Genomic DNA, 12,440 nt, shown 5'->3' on the forward strand with positions numbered 1-12,440 from the left:
TTGACATATAGAATACTTTGATTTGTCCATATTCATAATAAGAAAATGAGGTTTATTTTTTATTCTAAAGTAGTCAAAAACTACCATTCATCTTTTATGACGTCACTCATATATAAGTAGAAAGAATATTATCAACCAATTTCAAAGTTGGTAAATTATATATTCAATAATATATTTAACAAAAATTATATATTCAATAATATTTTAAACGCAATATATATATTCAAAAATATATTAAACCCAATATATATATTCAAAAATATATTAAACAAAAATTATATATTCAATAATATATTTAACAAAAATTATATATTCAATAATATATTTAACAATAATTATATATTAAATAATATAGATCACAAAATTATATATTCAATTATATATTTAACAAAAAGTATATATTCAATAATATATTTAACAATAATTATATATTCAATAATATATTTATCAAAAATGATATATTCAATAATATATTTATCAAAAATTATATATTCAATAATATATTTATCAAAAATGATATATTCAATAATATATTAAACAAAAATTATATATTCAATAATATATTTAACAAAAATTATATATTCAATAATATATTTAACAAAAATTATATATTCAATAATATATTAAACAAAAATGATATATTCAATAATATATCAAACTAAAATTATATATTCAATAATATATCAAACTAAAATTATATATTCAATAATATATTTAACAAAAATGATATATTCAATAATATATTTAACAAAAATGATATATTCAATAATATATTAAACAAAAATGATATAATCAATAATATATTTAACAAAAATTATATATTCAATAATATATTAAACAAAAATTATATATTCAATAATATATCAAACTAAAATTATATATTCAATAATATATCAAACTAAAATTATATATTCAATAATATATTTAACAAAAATGATATATTCAATAATATATTTAACAAAAATTATATATTCAATAATATATTAAACAAAAATTATATATTCAATAATATATTTAACAAAAATGATATATTCAATAATATATTTAACAAAAATTATATATTCAATAATATATTTAACAAATATGATATATTCAATAATATATTTAACAAAAATGATATATTCAATAATATATTTAACAAAAATTATATATTCAATAATATATTTAACAAATATGATATATTCAATAATATATTTAACAAAAATTATATATTCAATAATATATTTAACAAAAATGATATATTCAATAATATATTTAACAAAAATTATATATTCAATAATATATTAAACAAAAATTATATATTCAATAATATATTTAACAAAAATGATATATTCAATAATATATTTAACAAAAATTATATATTCAATAATATATTTAACAAAAATTATATATTCAATAATATATTAAACAAAAATTATATATTCAATAATATATCAAACTAAAATTATATATTCAATAATATATCAAACTAAAATTATATATTCAATAATATATTTAACAAAAATGATATATTCAATAATATATTAAACAAACATGATATATTCAATAATATATTTAACAAAAATTATATATTCAATAATATATTTAACAAAAATGATATATTCAATAATATATCAAACTAAAATTATATATTCAAAAATATATTTAACAAAAATGATATATTCAATAATATATTAAACAAAAATGATATATTCAATAATATATTTAACAAAAATTATATATTCAATAATATATTTAACAAAAATGATATATTCAATAATATATTAAACAAAAATTATATATTCAATAATATATTTAACAAAAATGATATATTCAATAATATATCAAACTAAAATTATATATTCAATGATATATTTAACAAAAATGATATATTCAATAACATACTTAACAAAAAGTATATATTCAATAATATATTAAACAAAAATGATATATTCAATAATATATTTAACAAAAATTATATATTCAATAATATATTAAACAAAGATTATATATTCAATAATATATTTAACAAAAATGATATATTCAATAATATATTTAACAAAAATGATATATTCAATAATATATTAAACAAAAATGATATATTCAATAATATATTTAACAAAAATGATATATTCAATAATATATTAAACAAAAATCATACATTCAATAATATATTTAACAAAAATGATATATTCAATAATATATTAAACAAAAATGATATATTCAATAATATATTTAACAAAAATGATATATTCAATAATATATTTAACAAAAATGATATATTCAATAATATATTAAACAAAAATGATATATTCAATAATATATTTAACAAAAATGATATATTCAATAATATATTTAACAAAAATGATATATTCAATAATATATTTAACAAAAATTATATATTCAATAATATATTTAACAAAAATGATATATTCAATAATATATTTAACAAAAATTATATATTCAATAATATATTTAACAAAAATGATATATTCAATAATATATTTAACAAAAATGATATATTCAATAATATATTAAACAAAAATGATATATTCAATAATATATTTAACAAAAATGATATATTCAATAACATACTTAACAAAAATTATATATTCAATAATATATTAAACAAAAATGATATATTCAATAATATATTTAACAAAAATGATATATTCAATAATATATTTAACAAAAATGATATATTCAATAATATATTTAACAAAAATGATATATTCAATAATATATTTAACAAAAATGATATATTCAATAATATATTTAACAAAAATGATATATTCAATAATATATTTAACAAAAATGATATATTCAATAATATATTTAACAAAAATGATATATTCAATAATATATTTAACAAAAATGATATATTCAATAATATATTTAACAAAAATGATATATTCAATAATATATTTAACAAAAATGATATATTCAATAATATATTAAACAAAAATGATATATTCAATAATATATTTAACAAAAATGATATATTCAATAACATACTTAACAACAATTATATATTCAATAATATATTAAACAAAAATGATATATTCAATAATATATTAAACAAAAATTATATATTCAATAATATATTTAACAAAAATTATATATTCAATAATATATTAAACAAAAATTATATATTCAATAATATATTTAACAAAAATTATATATTCAATAATATATTTAACAAAAATTATATATTCAATAATATATTTAACAAAAATTATATATTCAATAATATATTTAACAAAAATGATATATTCAATAACATACTTAACAAAAATTATATATTCAATAATATATTTAACAAAAATTATATATTTCATAATATATTAAACAAAAATTATATATTCAATAATATATTTAACAAAAATTATATATTCAATAATATATTAAACAAAAATGATATATTCAATCATATATTTAACAAAAATTATATATTCAATAATATATTTAACAAAAATGATATATTCAATAACATACTTAACAAAAATTATATATTCAATAATATATTTAACAAAAATTATATATTTCATAATATATTAAACAAAAATTATATATTCAATAATATATTTAACAAAAATTATATATTCAATAATATATTCAACAAAAATGATATATTCAATAACATACTTAACAAAAATTATATATTCAATAATATATTAAACAAAAATTATATATTCAATAATATATTAAACAAAAATTATATATTCAATAATATATTTAACAAAAATTATATATTCAATAATATATTTAACAAAAATGATATATTCAATAACATACTTAACAAAAATTATATATTCAATAATATATTAAACAAAAATTATATATTCAATAATATATTTAACAAAAATTATATATTCAATAATATATTTAACAAAAATTATATATTTCATAATATATTTAACAAAAATTATATATTCAATAATATATTTAACAGAAATTATATATTCAATAATATATTTAACAAAAATTATATATTCAATAATATATTTAACAAAAATTATATATTCAATAATATATTTAAATAAAATTATATATTCAATAATATATTTAACAGAAATTATATATTCAATAATATATTTAACAAAAATGATATATTCAATAACATACTTTACAAAAATTATATATTCAATAATATATTTAACAAAAATTATATATTTCATAATATATTAAACAAAAATTATATATTCAATAATATATTTAACAAAAATTATATATTCAATAATATATTTAACAAAAATTATATATTCAATAATATATTTAACAAAAATTATATATTCAATAATATATTTAACAAAAATTATATATTCAATAATATATTAAACAAAAATTATATATTCAATAATATATTAAACAAAAATGATATATTCAATAATATATTTAACAAAAATTATATATTTCATAATATATTAAACAAAAATGATATATTCAATAATATATTTAACAAAAATTATATATTTAATAATATATTTAACAAAAATTATATATTCAATAACATACTTAACAAAAATTATATATTCAATAATATATTAAACAAAAATTATATATTCAATAATATATTTAACAAAAATTATATATTCAATAATATATTTAACAAAAATTATATATTCAATAATATATTTAACAAAAATTATATATTCAATAATATATTTAACAAAAATTATATATTCAATAATATTTTAAACGCAATATATATATTCAAAAATATATTAAACACAATATATATATTAAAAAATATATTAAACAAAAATTATATATTCAATAATATATTTAACAAAAATTATATATTCAATAATATATTTAACAATAATTATATATTAAAAAATATAGATCACAAAATTATATATTCAATAATATATTTAACAATAATTATATATTAAATAATATAGATCACAAAATTATATATTCAATTATATATTTAACAAAAAGTATATATTCAATAATATATTTAACAATAATTATATATTCAATAATATATTTATCAAAAATGATATATTCAATAATATATTTATCAAAAATTATATATTCAATAATATATTTATCAAAAATGATATATTCAATAATATATTAAACAAAAATTATATATTCAATAATATATTAAACAAAAATTATATATTCAATAATATATTTAACAAAAATTATATATTCAATAATATATCAAACTAAAATTATATATTTAATAATATATTAAACAAAAATTATATATTCAATAATATATTAAACAAAAATGATATATTCAATAATATATTAAACAAAAATGATATATTCAATAATATATTAAACAAAAATGATATATTCAATAATATATTAAACAAAAATGATATATTCAATAATATATTAAACTAAAATTATATATTCAATAATATATTAAACAAAAATTATATATTCAATAATATATTAAACAAAAATTATATATTCAATAATATATTAAACAAAAATGATATATTCAATAATATATTAAACAAAAATGATATATTCAATAATATATTTAACAAAAATTATATATTCAATAATATATTAAACAAAAATTATATATTCAATAATATATTAAACAAAAATTATATATTCAATAATATATTTAACAACAATTATATATTCAATAATATATTAAACAAAAATTATATATTCAATAATATATTTAACAAAAATTATATATTCAATAATATATTTAACAACAATTATATATTCAATAATATATTAAACAAAAATTATATATTCAATAATATATTAAACAAAAATTATATATTCAATAATATATTAAACAAAAATTATATATTTAATAATATATTAAACAAAAATTATATATTCAATAATATATTAAAAAAAATTATATATTCAATAATATATTAAAAAAAAATTATATATTCAATAATATATTAAAAAAAAATGATATATTCAATAATATATTAAAAAAAAATTATATATTCAATAATATATTAAAAAAAAATTATATATTCAATAATATATTAAACAAAAATGATATATTCAATAATATATTAAACAAAAATGATATATTCAATAATATATTAAAAAAAAATGATATATTCAATAATATATTAAACAAAAATTATATATTCAATAATATATTAAACAAAAATTATATATTCAATAATATATTTAACAAAAATGAAATATTCAATAATATATTAAACAAAAATGATATATTCAATAATATATTAAACAAAAATGATATATTCAATAATATATTAAACAAAAATTATATATTCAATAATATATTAAACAAAAATTATATATTCAATAATATATTAAACAAAAATTATATATTCAATAATATATTAAACAAAAATTATATATTCAATAATATATTAAACAAAAATTATATATTCAATAATATATTAAAAAAAAATGATATATTCAATAATATATTAAACAAAAATTATATATTCAATAATATATTAAACAAAAATGATATATTCAATAATATATTAAACAAAAATGATATATTCAATAATATATTAAACAAAAATTATATATTCAATAATATATTAAACAAAAATTATATATTCAATAATATATTTAACAAAAATGATATATTCAATAATATATTAAAAAAAAATGATATATTCAATAATATATTAAAAAAAAATTATATATTCAATAATATATTAAAAAAAAATGATATATTCAATAATATATTAAACAAAAATGATATATTCAATAATATATTAAACAAAAATTATATATTCAATAATATATTAAAAAAAAATGATATATTCAATAATATATTAAACAAAAATTATATATTCAATAATATATTTAACAAAAATGATATATTCAATAATATATTAAAAAAAAATGATATATTCAATAATATATTAAACTAAAATTATATATTCAATAATATATTAAAAAAAAATTATATATTCAATAATATATTAAACAAAAATGATATATTCAATAATATATTAAACAAAAATGATATATTCAATAATATATTAAACAAAAATTATATATTCAATAATATATTAAACAAAAATTATATATTCAATATTATATTAAAAAAAAATGATATATTCAATAATATATTAAACAAAAATGATATATTCAATAATATATTAAACAAAAATGATATATTCAATAATATATTAAACAAAAATTATATATTCAATAATATATTAAACAAAAATTATATATTCAATAATATATTAAACAAAAATTTTATATTCAATAATATATTAAAAAAAATTATATATTCAATAATATATTAAACAAAAATGATATATTCAATAATATATTAAAAAAAATGATATATTCAATAATATATTAAACAAAAATGATATATTCAATAATATATTAAACAAAAATGATATATTCAATAATATATTAAACAAAAATGATATATTCAATAATATATTAAACTAAAATTATATATTCAATAATATATTAAACAAAAATTATATATTCAATAATATATTAAACAAAAATTATATATTCAATAATATATTAAACAAAAATGATATATTCAATAATATATTAAACAAAAATTATATATTCAATAATATATTTAACAACAATTATATATTCAATAATATATTAAACAAAAATTATATATTCAATAATATATTAAACAAAAATTATATATTCAATAATATATTTAACAACAATTATATATTCAATAATATATTAAACAAAAATTATATATTCAATAATATATTTAACAAAAATTATATATTCAATAATATATTTAACAACAATTATATATTCAATAATATATTAAACAAAAATTATATATTCAATAATATATTAAACAAAAATTATATATTCAATAATATATTAAACAAAAATTATATATTTAATAATATATTAAACAAAAATTATATATTCAATAATATATTAAAAAAAATTATATATTCAATAATATATTAAAAAAAAATTATATATTCAATAATATATTAAAAAAAAATGATATATTCAATAATATATTAAAAAAAAATTATATATTCAATAATATATTAAAAAAAAATTATATATTCAATAATATATTAAACAAAAATGATATATTCAATAATATATTAAACAAAAATGATATATTCAATAATATATTAAAAAAAAATGATATATTCAATAATATATTAAACAAAAATTATATATTCAATAATATATTAAACAAAAATTATATATTCAATAATATATTTAACAAAAATGAAATATTCAATAATATATTAAACAAAAATGATATATTCAATAATATATTAAACAAAAATGATATATTCAATAATATATTAAACAAAAATTATATATTCAATAATATATTAAACAAAAATTATATATTCAATAATATATTAAACAAAAATTATATATTCAATAATATATTAAACAAAAATTATATATTCAATAATATATTAAACAAAAATTATATATTCAATAATATATTAAAAAAAAATGATATATTCAATAATATATTAAACAAAAATTATATATTCAATAATATATTAAACAAAAATGATATATTCAATAATATATTAAACAAAAATGATATATTCAATAATATATTAAACAAAAATTATATATTCAATAATATATTAAACAAAAATTATATATTCAATAATATATTTAACAAAAATGATATATTCAATAATATATTAAAAAAAAATGATATATTCAATAATATATTAAAAAAAAATTATATATTCAATAATATATTAAAAAAAAATGATATATTCAATAATATATTAAACAAAAATGATATATTCAATAATATATTAAACAAAAATTATATATTCAATAATATATTAAAAAAAAATGATATATTCAATAATATATTAAACAAAAATTATATATTCAATAATATATTTAACAAAAATGATATATTCAATAATATATTAAAAAAAAATGATATATTCAATAATATATTAAACTAAAATTATATATTCAATAATATATTAAAAAAAAATTATATATTCAATAATATATTAAACAAAAATGATATATTCAATAATATATTAAACAAAAATGATATATTCAATAATATATTAAACAAAAATTATATATTCAATAATATATTAAACAAAAATTATATATTCAATATTATATTAAAAAAAAATGATATATTCAATAATATATTAAACAAAAATGATATATTCAATAATATATTAAACAAAAATGATATATTCAATAATATATTAAACAAAAATTATATATTCAATAATATATTAAACAAAAATTATATATTCAATAATATATTAAACAAAAATTTTATATTCAATAATATATTAAAAAAAATTATATATTCAATAATATATTAAACAAAAATGATATATTCAATAATATATTAAAAAAAATGATATATTCAATAATATATTAAACAAAAATGATATATTCAATAATATATTAAACAAAAATTATATATTCAATAATATATTAAAAAAAAATTATATATTCAATAATATATTAAACAAAAATTATATATTCAATAATATATTTAACAAAAATTATATATTCAATAATATATTAAACAAAAATTATATATTCAATAATATATTAAAAAAAAATTATATATTCAATAATATATTAAACAAAAATTATATATTCAATAATATATTAAACAAAAATGATATATTCAATAATATATTAAACAAAAATTATATATTCAATAATATATTAAACAAAAAGTATATATTCAATAATATATTAAAAAAAAATTATATATTCAATAATATATTAAACAAAAATTATATATTCAATAATATATTAAACAAAAATGATATATTCAATAATATATTAAACAAAAATTATATATTCAATAATATATTAAACAAAAATTATATATTCAATAATATATTTAAAAAAAATTATATATTCAATAATATATTAAAAAAAAATGATATATTCAATAATATATTTAAAAAAAATTATATATTCAATAATATATTAAAAAAAAATGATATATTCAATAATATATTTAAAAAAAATTATATATTCAATAATATATTAAAAAAAATGATATATTCAATAATATATTAAAAAAAAATGATATATTCAATAATATATTAAAAAAAAATTATATATTCAATAATATATTAAAAAAAATGATATATTCAATAATATATTAAAAAAAAATTATATATTCAATAATATATTAAAAAAAAATGATATATTCAATAATATATTAAAAAAAAATTATATATTCAATAATATATTAAAAAAAATGATATATTCAATAATATATAAAAAAAAAATTATATATTCAATAATATATTAAAAAAAAATGATATATTCAATAATATATTAAAAAAAAATTATATATTCAATAATATATTAAAAAAAATGATATATTCAATAATATATTAAAAAAAAATTATATATTCAATAATATATTAAAAAAAAATGATATATTCAATAATATATTAAAAAAAAATTATATATTCAATAATATATTAAAAAAAATGATATATTCAATAATATATTAAAAAAAAATTATATATTCAATAATATATTAAAAAAAAATGATATATTCAATAATATATTAAAAAAAAATTATATATTCAATAATATATTTAACAAAAATGATATATTCAATAATATATTAAAAAAAAATTATATATTCAATAATATATTAAACAAAAATTATATATTCAATAATATATTAAACAAAAATGATATATTCAATAATATATTAAACAAAAATTATATATTCAATAATATATTAAACAAAAATGATATATTCAATAATATATTAAAAAAAAATGATATATTCAATAATATATTAAACTAAAATTATATATTCAATAATATATTAAAAAAAAATTATATATTCAATAATATATTAAACAAAAATGATATATTCAATAATATATTAAACAAAAATGATATATTCAATAATATATTTAACAAAAATGATATATTCAATAATATATTAAACAAAAATTATATATTCAATAATATATTAAAAAAAAATGATATATTCAATAATATATTAAACAAAAATTATATATTCAATAATATATTAAAAAAAAATTATATATTCAATAATATATTAAAAAAAATTATATATTCAATAATATATTAAAAAAAAATTATATATTCAATAATATATTAAACAAAAATTATATATTCAATAATATATTAAAAAAAATGATATATTCAATAATATATTAAACAAAAATTATATATTCAATAATATATTTAAAAAAAATTATATATTCAATAATATATTAAACAAAAATTATATATTCAATAATATATTAAACAAAAATTATATATTCAATAATATATTAAAAAAAAATTATATATTCAATAATATATTAAACAAAAATTATATATTCAATAATATATTAAAAAAAAATGATATATTCAATAATATATTAAACAAAAATTATATATTCAATAATATATTAAAAAAAAATTATATATTCAATAATATATTAAACAAAAATTATATATTCAATAATATATTAAACAAAAATTATATATTCAATAATATATTTAACAAAAATGATATATTAAATAATATATTAAACAAAAATGATATATTAAATAATATATTAAAAAAAAATGATATATTCAATAATATATTAAACAAAAATTATATATTCAATAATATATTAAAAAAAAATTATATATTCAATAATATATTAAACAAAAATTATATATTCAATAATATATTAAAAAAAATGATATATTCAATAATATATTAAACAAAAATTATATATTCAATAATATATTTAACAAAAATTATATATTCAATAATATATTAAACAAAAATTATATATTCAATAATATATTAAACAAAAATTATATATTCAATAATCTATTAAAAAAAAATTATATATTCAATAATATATTAAACAAAAATTATATATTCAATAATATATTAAAAAAAATGATATATTCAATAATATATTAAACAAAAATTATATATTCAATAATATATTAAAAAAAAATTATATATTCAATAATATATTAAACAAAAATTATATATTCAATAATATATTAAACAAAAATTATATATTCAATAATATATTTAACAAAAATGATATATTAAATAATATATTAAACAAAAATGATATATTAAATAATATATTAAAAAAAAATGATATATTCAATAATATATTAAACAAAAATTATATATTCAATAATATATTAAAAAAAAATTATATATTCAATAATATATTAAACAAAAATTATATATTCAATAATATATTTAAAAAAAATGATATATTCAATAATATATTTAACAAAAATTATATATTCAATAATATATTAAACAAAAATTATATATTCAATAATATATTAAAAAAAAATTATATATTCAATAATATATTAAACAAAAATTATATATTCAATAATATATTAAACAAAAATTATATATTCAATAATATATTAAAAAAAATTATATATTCAATAATATATTAAACAAAAATTATATATTCAATAATATATTTAACAAAAATTATATATTCAATAATATATTTAACAAAAATTAT

The sequence above is a fragment of the Euprymna scolopes genome, chromosome 17, assembly GCF_053919585.1.
Source record: "Euprymna scolopes isolate OS-2025 chromosome 17, ASM5391958v1, whole genome shotgun sequence".
NCBI lineage: Eukaryota > Metazoa > Mollusca > Cephalopoda > Sepiida > Sepiolidae > Euprymna > Euprymna scolopes.